This window comes from Armigeres subalbatus, chromosome 2 (genome assembly GCF_024139115.2).
Source record: "Armigeres subalbatus isolate Guangzhou_Male chromosome 2, GZ_Asu_2, whole genome shotgun sequence".
NCBI classification, from domain to species: domain Eukaryota; kingdom Metazoa; phylum Arthropoda; class Insecta; order Diptera; family Culicidae; genus Armigeres; species Armigeres subalbatus.
The window spans coordinates 68,319,434-68,335,133 of NC_085140.1; the positions used below are offsets into that span (position 1 = coordinate 68,319,434).

At 40.9% G+C, this 15,700-nt stretch overlaps 1 protein-coding gene across 4 annotated transcripts in view; it reads left to right on the forward strand.

The window, feature by feature from the left end:
* Window positions 1-15,700, forward strand: part of LOC134208844 (E3 ubiquitin-protein ligase CBL-B-B) — a 256,622-nt gene that overhangs the window by 89,129 nt on the left and 151,793 nt on the right. The gene's annotated exons all lie outside the window — the stretch shown is intronic.

Sequence of the window (15,700 nt, forward strand, 5' to 3'; positions counted from 1 at the left end):
AATTCCTCTGTAATTTTATTCGATATTTCCCTGTGAACTCTTTTGGGAGTTATACAAGTAGTTTTTATGGAAAATCATCCTGAGAGTTTTCGAATTTCTTCGGAAATTCCTTCGGAAAATTCTTCTAGGAAATTCATTGGGAATCTATCCGGAAAATCTTTTGAAAATTTCTCCGGGAATTCATTTTCTGATTTTTTTTCCGGAAATTCCTCTAGATATTCTCTTCCTTCGCCAACTCATTTGAAAATTTTTCCGGTTATTCCCGCTGGAATTCTTCAGGAATTCTTTCGTGAATTCGTTTGAGAACTCCTCCGAGAGTTTCTTTAGGAATTTCTACGTGAATTTTTTTTAAGAATTCATTCGAAAAGTGACGAAACAAAAAATGACAGATTTGATCGTGATTTTTTTTTATTCATTGATTATCTAACTCTTGTACCTTGTCTACAATGATTCGCATTACGTGTATTAATCGTCCGGCACTGCTTCAAATGATTGAATGTTCTACTATTGGAACATGGTTCCAACAAAAACTACGCTTCCGAGGGAGCTCGAGTGAGCAACACAAATCGATTGCGTTCCAAGATTCCAATCAACAGTAAATCCATTCAAGGTCTTCAGCACCTCATCTCGGGTGAAAGGAAAAACGCATTTCCAACACCTCAGACAATCGATCGCCTGTTAGATGAGGACTAGGAGGAGGCTCGTCGTGGCCGATTACTGTGCGCACACAGAAATGTGTGAATGGCCCATAAATTACTTTGTGTGAGCGATACGATGGAAAGCTTTAGCCCTGCGGCTTGCCGATAGATTGCTTCGAATGGAATATCGTTGTCGTCGCTGTCGTTAGAAGGCTGACGATGATGGTGGGTGATGGTTTTGCTTGGCTTCTGTCTGTCCAACCGACCTATTGCGCGTCATCGCCGTGTAATGTCAAGTGCAACTATGTTGTGTTCGGATGGCCGGTTTATGGTCATCACACCGCATCGTGGAGATAGATGTGGCAACCGATGAAACAGACAGCTCTCTGACGGTCCAAGTCGTTGCAAAAAGTTGTCACTTCCAGTGCAACTAATACACTTTATCTGTATGTAGAAGCCACCTCCGCGTGGAGCACACTTCTCGGATGTGTAACATCCAACCTCTGGGATTTGCTCGTAAATTGCGTTGCTTCCCGTGCAGAGAGTATCACATTTTATGGGCGCTATCAAGTTAATAATGCAGCATTGGGGACGTGTGATTGAACCCCGGATTCAGTTCAGATTTCCTGAAATACAAATTGAACTATTTGAACAAATGACTGTGTTTACGTAAGCTTATTAAGGAATTTTAATGACCCACATCCCTAAACCTTAAACCATTATTGAGTAAAAAATAGTGTCTCCCATCCATTGTCTCCTCAATTTAGCCCGTGTTGCGGCTCGAGTGGATCGATTTCACACCATGCTAAAGACGATGATAATCTGATCTGATCCAGCACCGAGCAGCTGCTAATGCTGTTCCATCTAATTGAAACCCACAAATCCCTCAGCTCCTTCCCACACCAACTTCAACGCTATTGCAGCGATAAAATGATTACACTTCCGAAGCCCACAGTAAACACGTTACGACCAGGACTTACAAAATGGTATGAAAGCGAAGAGATTCGCATCCAATCTGCCACCACCACTTTGCGAAGTGCACCATCATATCATGCTCGGCTGACCTTGAGCCACCTATCCTGATGTACGATACTCTTGGTGATTGCTTTCCCCCTATTTGTTGTACCGCACGTATCAGAATTGATGTATGGTGGGGGTATCCTTGACTCACGCTCGCTCTCATCCTTGCAATTTAAAATTGCACATTGATTGGATGGTCGCACTCACAGCCGATATGGTGCCTGATAGGATGGTAGTGGATGATCCCATTACAATGGAAAGAATACACTCGTAGTCATGCGAAAACCTGATTTGATTAGTGGATTAGTGGCGTATAGGTTGCTGAATTTAGAAACTGACTAGAGTAGAAATTAAAAAAACTCACATCGAGGAAAGGATAGGATTGTTAGTGTGACATCCGTTTAAGTATTCAAATATTGTAAAATCAATCTCTGGAAAGCTCTATGTTACATTATAGTGAAAAAATCATTTCATAAAAAGTAATTGACGTGAAGCAATTTTTGAAATTCACTTTTCGAATTTACTGAACCTTGGAAAAAAAATTGGAAAATGTGTTTCCGTGTGTAAGGAACTAACAAGCACTACTCATAAAAGCATGTCTGTCCCATAGAATTAGAAATTCAAGCAAACGTGGAACAGTTATGTTTTTATGAGCACTACAGCAATTCAATTGTTCATTTCATATCGGAAGATTTCGCTACCTACATTAAAATATATTCTGTAGCCGCAATATGCAGGCTACACTCGTGGAAACAAAACGCCTGTTCGTTGGCAGCTCTTGCTTGACAACGAATCACGTTTTGCTTTTTTTCTCGTTAACATGAATGGAAGCGTGTGGGTGGAGGCGCATGGTTCGTCGTAGTTCAGAAACGCGAAGGTGGATTGCCACGCAAAATGGTTCCCCTATGCAATAAAACAAAACATATATCAGTTTTAAGGTTTTTTCCTGACCAAACAAAATGATTTTTAACCCAATAGACAAAATGGAAGCAGATAAGCCTTCTCGATGCTTAATGATGAACTCTTATAGGGTAAATCGCTACTTGGCCACATGGACCCAAATACTTTGTATCTGTTGCCGAGTTTTCTGGTTTTAGGAATGAGATTTTGAGTAACCTTCAGGGGATCTTGGTTTTATTCCAGATTGCCAGGAAGGGTGACTGCCGCGCAAACGTCTTCTTCAGTATTTAAATGAGAAGCGCAATAAATGCCTTCACGTACGACGAATCACTGGATGAAATTAAAATTGAAATTTCTCAATGACTTGGATTCTCACCAGTCCAAGTAATTAAGATGAAAAGAAATCTCGCTCTGGTACTTCCCAGAGGGGCATTTCTCAAGAATTTTATTTAGTTCACTTCAACAAAAGTGAACTAAATAATATGAAAAAATTACAAAAGACCTGTATTATGTCTCATGTCCGTGTTACATGGGAACATTTCCGCAGGCCTGGGGGAAATTTTCAAAACCCCACTCAGTGCCGTAAGTGCAAAAAGTGGGGTCACGGAACTAAACATTGCTACATGCTGTGAGAGAAGATTCCAATAAATTTAAATGTGCCAATTGTGGGGGCAATCATAAATCCAATTTCTGAGAATGCCCTTCACGCAAAAAAGTTTTGAATTCCCGTGAAAAATTGATGACGGGATCCCAGATTCGCCGGGTAAACATATTTCAAACGCTCAAAATCCGAAATAATTTGCCGATCGAGTAATTCATACCCACCACAATCAACGAACAAATTTTGCCCCTACCTCTCAACGGGTAACAAGCAGTTCGTCGAATTCTAATTTTTCAAACACGCCCAGCTATGCAAGCCTCGCTGCGCTGCAGGCAGGCAAAATTTCATTCCTGAAAATTTGCCGACGATGAATGATTATATGAAAATGAAATATGATGAAATATAAAATATTATATGAAAATTTTTCATACCCTTTCTTCAACGGAAAATAACGTTCGTTCTGACGACTCAGGTAGTATGTCTGCTTCCGACTTTGATTTTCTAAATGAACAATTCCATCACATGATTGATGCAATGTTCAAAGCAAATACCAAAACTGAAGCTGTTCAGGTTGGTATCTAATTTACGCAAACAAGTGTTATTGGACATCGTTTTAATGGATCCAAATAATTCCTTGAAAGTTTTAAATTTGAATGCCCGCTCCTTAAAGGGCAAGGAAGATGAATTATTCAACTTCCTATCAGTTCATAATGTGCACATTGCAATAATAACTGAACCATATTCAAAACCTAGTCATTTCATGAAAAGAGATCCAAATTATTTTATTTACCGAAATGATCGTCTTGTCAGCGCCTGGGGTGGGGTCACCATTGTCATTAATAGACGTATCAAACATAAATTATATTCTTCGTTTGAAACCAAAGTTTTCGAAACCTTGGGAGTTTCTGTTGGAACAAATTTTGGACAATTCTCTTTTATTGCTGCCTACTTGCCTTTTCAGTGCAATGGGCAGCGAAGGAATTTGTAGAGAGCTGATCTTCAAATTCTAACTCGCGACAAATCCAAATTTTTCATAATTGGTGACTTCAATGCCAAACACCGTTCATGGAATAATGCTCAAAGCAATTCAAATAGTAAAATTTTATTTGAAGATTGTTCTGCGGGATATTATACTATTCAATATCCCAATGGACACAACTTGTTTTTCTTCCAGTCGAAATCCTTCTACAATTTATTAAGTTTTAACGGATTTAAGTCAGCTGTGTGGCCAATTGATAACTCATGCTGACTTTGACTCTGATCACCTTCCTGTGACGTTTGAAATCTCACAGGAAGCCATTAATAATCCAATCAGCTCTACTTTTAATTATCATAGAGCTGATTGGGATTTATATAAAACGTATATCGATAGGAATTTTGACGTTGATATTCCTCTCGATACCAAAAGTGATATTGACAATGCTTCCGTATCTTTGACAAATTTAATTGTCGAAGCCAGAGGCATTGCAATTCTTAAATGTGAAATAAAATTCAACTCCATTATTATTGACGACGATCTTCAGATCCGTCTTAAAAATGTGAGGCGAAGGCAATACCAAAGAACTCGCGATCCCGCGTTGAAAGTTATTTGGCGAGATTTGCAAAATGAAATTAAAAACCCCAGATTAATCCACCTAGCGGTGATGATGCCTTTCTCGTGCCGTAAAAAATAGTATTTTGGGCATCTGAGCAAATCGTCCGATCGGGCAAATTTTCAATAGGAAATAATGAGACAAGATTCTGCGTCGAATGCAACCTGTTGCGAGGAAATCGGTTCAGGGTAAGTGCATTAAAAGTGAGCTAGATTTTTTACGCGCTTTTGTATGAGAAAAAGTATTTTGGCCATAACTTCCAAGCCCTTAGTCCGATCCGGCCAATTTTCAATAGGAAACAATGGGGCAGTATACTGCGTCGAATGCAACCTGTGCAAATTGGTTGAGGGTAAGTGCAAAAAAAGTGAGCTAAACTTTTTGCTCTTTTGGTGCGCACACACACACACACACATACACACACACACGCACACACACAGACATCACCTCAATTCGTCGAGCTGAGTTGATTGGTATATAACACTATGGGTCTCCGGGCCTCCTATAAAAAGTTCATTTTTGGAGCGAACATATAGCCTTTACGTATAGGGGAAATGTTCCGATCTCCATCTTACTGTACATATATCCATCCCATCGCTGAACAAAGAAATACGGCACCAAATTCGTCGCTTCTTTTTGTCAACATGCGTGCTCACTGCTGAAAAAAAATCACAAAAATAATAAACAAACCAAATTGCTTTCCATTCCTTTGTTTTTGATGGGATGGAAATAGGAGCTATAAGATTAAGTGGCGAACCGTTCCCCTACTTAGTATACGAGAAAGGCAAAACGTTTCGCTATTCTGAGAAATACCAAATTTGAGAATAATGTCTCGACAGCGCCGTAGCGTGTGGTTGGCCAGGTTGGCCCCCGCCAAGGGCGCCATTCTTCAGGGGGGGCGCCGAAAACCAGAATGATGACAAATCGCATCAACGTTTTTTACGCGGTTGGATACCACTTGAATTTTATTTGATTTTTTGGGGTGATAACTCTTTGTTTATTAATGCTGAAGATCTCAACCGGCTAACATCAAACCATGCAAAAAAACTATTTACTCAAAACTATTCTCAAATTCACCGGTTCAAAGATTTTCAGATTCTTTTCCGTTATTAACTGATATAGATATCAGAACGTTGGATCAGGAAGCATCCTCACTGATGGAAAAGGAAGTGAAAAAAAAAGGAACAGGAAATAGAGAAAAGAAGAATGGAACAAGCTTCTGGGGAAGAAGCCCTAGATGAGGACTTCAATACGCCAAAAGCGAAACACAGAGCAGACTGTAAAAAACGCGTATATTTTTTGTTCTTGACTAAGAAATCTAAGCCGTTTTCAATACTAGATACTACGAAGTAGTGATACGGAGTTTGTATAAATTTGAGATACATTATCTCATTGTATGCAGGCAAACTATTTGAGGTTCAAACACGGACCTTAACGATGGCATGTGATCCAGTGACATATTCGATACCTTCAAACTATACACTTATGAACAAACAAGAAAAGTCGCTGAAAATTCGATGAAATTTTGAATTCATTTTTTAGGTCTTTAAAATCTGGTAAAGCTTCAAACGAGGCACTTATCTGAAGACAAACTGTATACGAGAATCTGCATCAAGGTATTTCTGTAATGATAGCAACTGATCAACTTCAAAGTTGAAATTTATTGACCTTACCACGTCAACCAATGCACCAAGTTACCGATAGCGCAGGAATTAATATATCTTGATCCGAAAATGTAAGGCGTTTTCTTGATACGACTTGGTCCAATCACTATTCCTACCTTCTACCAATTCTACCTTCTACCAAAGTTGAATTTCATTCAAAGGCCTTTCAAACCACCACCGACCAAGTCACTATAGATTTGGTTTTTTCTTCATTAATAATGACGATTCATGGTCTAATGGTGATTCCGAAGGTTATTCAATGCACTCCAAAGTAGGGTTCTTCTTGATGCGACTACATCCGATAGTGACCCATCCACTGACCGGCAACTTAAGCGATGGAGGTTAATTGGCCTAGCTTGATCCACTAATGCATGAATTCACAATAAGTATAAGTCTAATTTTTTTGTCGGCGACACACGCACTATTGGATCTATTTTTTTTTATTTGCGTAGGTTTATTTAATCTTCCACAAAATCGTCAAAATTTTTAGATTTTTTTTTAATAATCTTTACTACCTTTTTATTGGAATATATGCGGCTTAAGGAATTCATAAAGCAAACATTTAGCAAATGCACCACGCAAAAAAGCTAAAAAATTTCAAAAATATTCCATGCATAAAAGTAAGGGGTGCTCAATAACAGATTCGCCAAGGGCGCAGGGAGTCCACGCTACGGCTCTGTGTCTAAAAGTTGGATCCCAGTTCGACACCCTTTTGAATATTAACGACAATTCTTTAAAAAAAACCTTAAAAGCCAATTCCAGCGCTTAAAGAGGGAAATAAAATTTTATTAACAAAAGGCGAGAAGGCTCAAAAACTCAGCTCAGCAGTTCGAGAGTGCCCATAATTTTAGTCTAGGTCTCATTAGCCAATAGAGGATCAGGTTAAACGGAGCTTCGAAGAAATTCTCAATCTAGAGAATATTTTTGACCCTTCGTTGGGAACTAATTTGGATGAAGTGTGATCTATTACTAGAAAACATGGGCGTAGCCAGGATTTCGAGAAGGGGGGGGCAACTTTTTTGGTCTTCTAAATCGTAGTTAACACATGAAACCAAATCCAAACCAAATCGAAACAATAATGATTAAAACAATAATGGATTTAAAATGCTTGATTTATTGCTCATCAGATATTTTTAAATAAAGTGAGAAAAATATTAACGAACTTTGTATTCAGAAAGAATATAAAATCGGCTACAACAATTATTATAAAAATCCTGCATTCTTCCATAAGTTTTAAGAAAACTAGAACCATACATCTGAATTTCTAAACAAATCCTCTCTGAAATAATATTTATTATAAAATAGAAAAATCAATATGCAAGCTTCCAGGAATTCCTTCGACAATTGCTCGAAATTCTATCAGGGATTCTTTAGGAATGCCTCCAGCAACTTCTTCGGCAGTTTCTTTAGGAATTCCACCATAAATTTTGCCGGGAATTGATCCGAAAATTCCACCATTATTTACTCCAAGAAAATCTTCACGAACTTCTTTATAAGTTCTGCGGAATTCCCTGCAATAATTCAAATAATTTCGTGCTGTTTCCCATAATTTTAAAGAATAAGAATATTCCGTGGAAATTCCGCAGAATTGCCAGTAAACATTCCTGAGAATTTCACGAAAAATCTTCGAATTTCTTGTGTAAATTCCATAAAATTTTCCGTGAATTGTTTCGAATAATTTCTTGTGAAAATTTCAAAGAATTTCTCCAGGAATTCCTCCGGAAATTTATACAGAAATTATACCGAAAATGAAATCAACAATGGAATTTTCGGAGGAGTTCCTAGATTAATTCGCAATGAAAAACTTCAAGATTTCCACTGGGAGATCCTCCAGGAGTTTCTCCGAAAATTCCTCCTGGAATTCTTCCAGGAGTTCCACCGGCATTTCCACCAAGAATTTCTCTAGGATTTCCTTTGAGAATTATTCCGGTAGTTCTATCGGCAGTTCCTCTGAAAATTCTTCCGGGAATTTCGGCAGAATTGGAATTTATTTAGGCTTCTTCAGGAATTTATATAGATTTTTCACCAGAAGCTCCTCCGAGAATTTCTCTGCGAGCTCCTCAGGGAATTCTCCGGGAGGTCCTCTGATGATGACGATGGTCCAGCTACAAACCCCAACAAAGGTTTCAGCTAGACGAGATTTGTCTATAAGATGAATTCTCTTGTTTCCGAGAATGCTTCTGGTAGTTTCCCCGGGGTTCCTTTGAAAATTCTACCGGGAGTTTCTTCAGAAATTCTTCCAGAAAATTCCTTCGAGAGTTCCTCTGGGAATTCCACCAGCAATTCATCCGGGAGTTTCTCCGGAAATTCCTCCGGGAGTTCCACCAGAAGCTATTCCAGGAAATTATTCAGGCTTTTTTCAGGAAATCATTTAGGTTTTCTTCAGAAATTAAGCTGGAAATTCAATCCCTAAGTTCTTCCGATAGTTTCTCTGGGAGCTCTTCCGGGAGGTCCTCTAGGAATTCTTCCAGGAGGATCTCCTGGAAGAATTCTTAAAAGAACCTCCCGGAGGAATTCCCGTAAGAACTCCCAGAGAAATTCTCCGAGGAACTTCTGGTGGAATTTGTAGATAAATACCTAAAGAAATGCTAAATGAATTCCTGGAAGAAAGCCTGATTGAATTCCCGAAGGAACTACTGGTGGAACTACGGTGGAATACCCTAGAGGAAGAGAAAAAATATTTCTGAAGGAACTTTCGAAATCCCATTTCCCGTGAAATTCCTGCCAAATATCGTCCAGGAATTCCCTGTGAAGTTCCTAGAGGTATTACCGGAGAATTTCTTGGAAAAACTCCTAGAAGAACTCCCGGAGGAACTCCCACAAGCACTTCCGGAGGAATTCCCACATGGAAGTCCTGAAATAATTCTTAGAGAAGTTCCTAAAGGAATTTCCGAAAAAATATCTGAAGGAATTCCCAGAAAAAAAACCAGGAGGAATTAATGCAGAAATTCCCAGATGAAATCCTGAAAGTATTCCCAGATGAATTGCTGAAGAAAATCCCTGCGGATTGTTCCGAAGAAATTTCTTCTCTTGGCAGATATCCGAGTAAATTCCGAGTGAAGTCCGGAAGGAATTCTAGTACACTTCCGCAGAAAATTCCTGAAGGGATTCCTGGAGAAGTACCTGAAGAAACTCCCGAAAAAATACCTGTAAGAATTTCTGAGGAAATACTTGGACGAATTCATGAAGATATTTCTAGAGGATTTCTGGAAGGATATTCTGAAGTAATTGAGAAAAGAATTCCAGATTGGAATGCTAGATGATTTCGCTATTGTATGTTTGGAGGTATTCCCGGAAAATTTCCTGGAAGTAATCCCGGAGGAATTAAAGGAAGAGTTCCGAGAGGAATGCCCGGAGAAGTTCCTAGAAGGATTTTCGAAGGAATTTCTTATAGATTTACAAGCGAAATTATGGAGCTAAATCGGAGGATTTCCGTCATAATTTTTTTAAGAAACTTCTGGTAGAATTTTGGGAAGAAATTCCGTATGTATTCTTGACGGAACTCTCGGATGCATGCCTGAAGGAAATGCCGGATTCTTCCTGAAGAGAGAATAGTCGAAGAAATATCTAGAACTAGTTGACCCGGCAGACGTTGTCCTGCATAGTAGGCGAGAATGTGCGTTCCGAACTGCCCATGCAAAGTTCGCATAGGAATCCCAATTTTAGTTTTTCACGATTTGCTCAACTTTACTCGTAGTTTGCGCATTAGAAAATATCATATAAACCCGTCGGAAACTATAACGAATGTTTCTGCTGAAGAAATGAAAAAAATCCATCCAGCCGTTTTCGAGTTATGCGGATACGAACACAGACCATTTCATTTTTATATATAAGAATTAAATCTTGGAGAGAAGAAAAGAAATCTCCAAGGAATTTCCTCGTGAATTTCCTAAAAAAAATTTATTGGGGAGTTTCTAGATAAGAAGGAATTACAATTACATGAGAAGGATTTTCGAACGATTTTCAGAGGAATTTGTGGATAACTTTCCGGAGGAATTCAGAAGTTCCCAGGGGAGCTTCTAGAAGGATTTCAAGGAGAATTTTGAGCCCGAAATGTTTCGAGTTGTTTTGAACTTTCATATATTATGGATCCTGGATGCCCTAATAAGTTTTGGGAATCTTTTGAATTTCAACCACCTATTTCTGTATATGATTGGATCGTAAAGTGCACATGTTTGAGGGAATTCATTTCAGTACCCGTTTAATCTTTCCACAATTTGAGGGGGGGGGCGACGGCCACCCCTGCCTCCCTCTGGCTACGCCCTTGCTAGAAAATTTAATAAGCCCCGGGTGATTATGGTATTTTCTACATGCTTATCAAAAAACTTCCTGAGCGCTTATTATCCTTTTTGGTTAATTAATTCAACAAATGTTTTCAATTGGCATACTTCCCAGAAAATGGAAAAACGCCAAAGTTGTTCCAATTTTGAAGCCGGACAAAAATCCAGCTGAGACTTCTAGTTATCGCCCAATCAGATTGCTTTCTTCAATAAGCAAACTGTTTGAAAAGATTATTTTAAATAGAATGATGGTTCATATTATTGACAATTCTATCTTTGCTGATGAGCAATTTGGTTTTCGCCATGGGCATTCAACCACCCATCAGTTATTAAGATTAATTTAATTCGTGAATCAACTGAGATCTAGATCTCCAAAGTTGATCGTTTTGTATTAAAAACGGCAAATGGCTTTTTTATTGTACCGGTCACTGTATATGTTTCTCAGAAAGTTTGTGCTCAAATCGCGTGAATTCATTTATTTTTGACTGTAATACATCGGAAATGAGAAAGGGGATCAAGTCTACCCAGCCTCTCCTTCTGTCAAGTCCATGAACAGGATAAGATAATTTATTAATTAAATAATTACCGCCATCATCGGGGGTGACAATGGGTCTGGGGGTGAGAATGGGTCATCGCTCTCACCGGCAGCCTGGAGGTCGTAAACCAAAATCGTTCAAAAGGTCTCTTATATTTTAGTCTTCTTGCCCTCAGATGCATTCAATCCATTCTACAAGCATTCTAAGTAGTTGAAACAGTGACCCATTGTCACCCCCGACGACGGTACCTTCAATTCAATAGATATTTCATTAGGTGGACGGATTTCGGTGCTGTACAGCACTTATCCTATTCCTTTCTTCCCACTTTTTGGGGTTGATGCAGAACCTTAATAGTTAAAATTCCAGAGAAAAAAAAGCATTGGAGGACCAAAAATTTCAAAAATTAAAAAAAAATCCGGACACCTACAATTTTAAACGCTCTATTGAAATAAAGAAATTCTTAAAGCTTCATCGGAAGCCTGAGATTAAATAAGAATTAAAAAATTTCTTAAAGTAATTAACAGTTCGATAGCATCCAAGTGAAAACGGGTTTCATTGTAGTGGGGTTAGCAGCGTCAATTGCGTGGGTGCATTTACGTGTTGTGAAGTGTGTATTCGGTTCCCGTCCTAGTAAGGATTAAAATTTCGAAAAGCGGAAAACTCTCCACCGGCCCAATGAGTGTTGTGTAACTGTGCTGTCCGTTGCCTAATTCTTTGTAATAAGTTTTCAGTCCCTCGTCGAAGACGGTGATTTTGGAAAGCTTACAACCACTTTGCTCTGTGACCTCCCAGGTACATTTCCACTTATCTTAAGTAAAGAGCCTAAATTTGTATCGAAAATACTGGAGGAGAGAACAACAGGGAATGTCAATTACTAAAGCAGTATCACTTAACGAAAGGTTGAGAAAAGCTGACCCAAGGGAATCACTTCGGATTATAATCGAAACTGGAAAGTTATTGTCTTTGATCGATTATAGTTTCCATTTTGAAAAACAAAATTTTCCAAATCAGTTTCAACAACGGCAATAGAAACAACAATTTTCCACCTATTTCCGTCAAATGGTGATTTAATGAAGAAGCGTTCTTCGTTTTCTTTTTCCTCAATCACTCTCCCAAGAACATCATAATTAAATTAATATAATAAGCAAAATGTCTCCCTTTTATTGCTTCTCCCGGTTCCAAAATAAGCGAGTTATGCGTTGACAAATGAGCAACGCCCAAAGTGTTTTCTTCTTAGCCGGAGGGACGCGCCATCGATGTCGAAACGAAAGCGATAAAACTCTGTCCAATTACCATCCTTCGTTTATCTGTGAGGCAACGTCCTTAACACGTACGTCCCCAACCCCCATTTTACGACAAAACTCAAAATTCAAAACCACGCAGCTCAGCCAATTTCTAACGGATTTTCGAGCAATCTTCTGGAATCTATCACAAAATTCCTATAGTTTTAGGAACCGAAGTCAATGTTTGTCCAATGGCCATGGTTCCGGATATATTCCGGGGAGTACTGGGGTTACCTCCCGGAAAAAATGGTCACTGGCAGATCGGCTTCGAAATCCATCGTGCGACATGTCAAACTTCATGATTTTGCAAAACAAGTACACTGGAGTACATTTCGGCGATTTTCGATCGAATTGGCCACCCTCCGGGTACTTCCAGGGCCTGGTTCCCTTGGGGAAGTGGCCAATTTTCATTCGCTCTTGGAACCCATCTTGCGACATATCAAACTTCATGATTTTGCAAAACAAGTACACTTGAGTATATTTAGGCGATTTTCGATCGAATTGGCCACCCTGCGGGTACTTCCAGGGCTTGGCCCTTGGGAAAGTGGCCAATTTTCGTTCAATCTTGGAACCCATCTTGCGACATGTCAAACTTCATGATTTTTCAAAACAAATACACTGGAGTACATTTCGGCGATTTTCGATCGAATTGGTCACCCTCCGGGTACATCCAGGGCCTGGTTCCCTTGGGGAAGTGGCCAATTTTCGTTTAATCTTGGAACCCATCTTGCGACATGTCAAACTTCATGATTTTGCAAAACAAGTGCACTGGAGTAAGTTTCGGCGATTTTCGATCGATTTGACCACCCTCCGGGAAGTACCTGAAGGAAGCAGGGCTGGTTCCCTTGGGGAAGTGGCCAATTTTCGTTTACTCTTGGAATCCACCTTGCGGCATGTCAAACTTCATAATTTTGCAAAACAAGTACACTGGAGTCCATTTCGTTGATTTTCGATCGAATTGGCCACCCTCCGGGTACTTCCAGGGCCTGGTTCCCTTGGGAAAGTGGCCAATTTTCATTCAATCTTGGAACTCATCTTGCGACATGTCAAACTTCATGATTTTGCAAAACAAGTACACTGGAGTACATTTCGGCGATTTTCGATCGAATTGACCACCCTCCAGGTACTTCCAGGGCCTGGTTCCCTTGGGAAAGTGGCCAATTTTCGTTCAATCTTGGAACTCATCTTGCGACATATCAAACTTCATGATTTTGCAAAACAAGTACACTGGAGTACATTTCGGCGATTTTCGATCGAATTGGCCACCCTCCGGGTACATCCAGGGCCTGGTTCCCTTGGGGAAGTGGCCAATTTTCGTTCAATCTTGGAACCCATCTTGCGACATGTCAAACTTCATGATTTTTCAAAACAAGTACACTGGAGTACATTTCGGTGATTTTCGATCGGCCACCCTCCGGGTACATCCAGGGCCTGGTTCCCTTGGGGAGTGGCCAATTTCGAAGTTCCTCCAGGAATTCCCCCGGAAGTTCCTCCAGGAATTCCTCCGGAAGTTCCTCCAGGAATTCCTCCGGAAGTTCCTCCAGGAATTCCTCCTCCGAAGTTTCCTCCAGAAATTCCTCCGGAAATTCCTCCAGGAATTCCTCCGAAGTTCCTCCAGGAATTCCTCCGGAAGTTCCTCCAGGAATTCCTCCGGAAGTTCCTCCAGGAATTCCTCCGGAAGTTCCTCCAGGAATTCCTCCGGAAGTTCCTCCAGGAATTCCTCCGAAGTTCCTCCAGGAATTCCTCGGAAGTTCCTCCAGGAATTCCTCCGGAAGTTCCTCCAGGAATTCCTCCGGAAGTTCCTCCAGGAATTCCTCCGGAAGTTCCTCCAGGAATTCCTCCGGAAGTTCCTCCAGGAATTCCTCCGAAGTTCCTCCAGGAATTCCTCGGAAGTTCCTCCAGGAATTCCTCCGGAAGTTCCTCCAGGAATTCCTCCGGAAGTTCCTCCAGGAATTCCTCCGGAAGTTCCTCCAGGAATTCCTCCGGAAGTTCCTCCAGGAATTCCTCCGAAGTTCCTCCAGGAATTCCTCCGGAAGTTCCTCCAGGAATTCCTCCGGAAGTTCCTCCAGGAATTCCTCCGGAAGTTCCTCCAGGAATTCCTCCGAAGTTCCTCCAGGAATTCCTCCGGAAGTTCCTCCAGGAATTCCTCCGGAAGTTCCTCCAGGAATTCCTCCGGAAGTTCCTCCAGGAATTCCTCCGAAGTTCCTCCAGGAATTCCTCCGGAAGTTCCTCCAGGAATTCCTCCGGAAGTTCCTCCAGGAATTCCTCCGGAAGTTCCTCCAGGAATTCCTCCGGAAGTTCCTCCAGGAATTCCTCCGGAAGTTCCTCCAGGAATTCCTCCGGAAGCTCCTCCAGGAATTCCTCCGGAAGTTCCTCCAGGAAGTTCCGACCGAGGGAATTCCTGGAGGAACTTCCGGAGGAATTCCCGGAGGAGCCTCCGGAGGAATTCCTGGAGGAACTTCCAGATAAATTCCTGGAGGAATTCTTGAAGGAACCTCCAGGCGAAATCCGGGAGCAATTTCTGGAGGAACTTCCCAGAGGCACTTACGGAGGAATGTCCAAAGGAATTTCTTGACGATCTTTCAAAAATCTAGTGGAGGAACTTCTGGAAGAATTCCTTGACGAACTTTTGAAGAAATTTTGGCGCTTGAAACTGGTTCACGCCGATCCACGCCACCGCTGATCACCAACGGCGTGACGCCGCCGCCGCTGCCTGAAAATGATCTATCACGCCACTGCCGGTAAAATTTCAATCAGCGCACAGGCCTACCTGGAAGTACCCGGAGGGTGGCCAATTCGATCGAAAATCACCGAAATGGACTCCAGTGTACTTGTTTTGCAAAATCATGAAGTTTGACATGTCGCAAGATGGGTTCCAAGATTGAACGAAAATTGGCCACTTCCCCAAGGGAACCAGGCCCTGGAAGTACCCGGAGGGTGGCCAATTCGATCGAAAATCGCCGAAATGCACTCCAGTGTACTTGTTTTGCAAAATCATGAAGTTTGATATGTCGCAAGATGGGTTCCAAGAGCGAATGAAAATTGGCCACTTCCCCAAGGGAACCAGGCCCTGGAAGTACCCGGAGGGTGGCCAATTCGATCGAAAATCGTCGAAATGTCCTCCAGTGTACTTGTTTTGCAAAATCATGAAGTTTGACATGTCGCACGATGGATATCGAAGCCGATCTG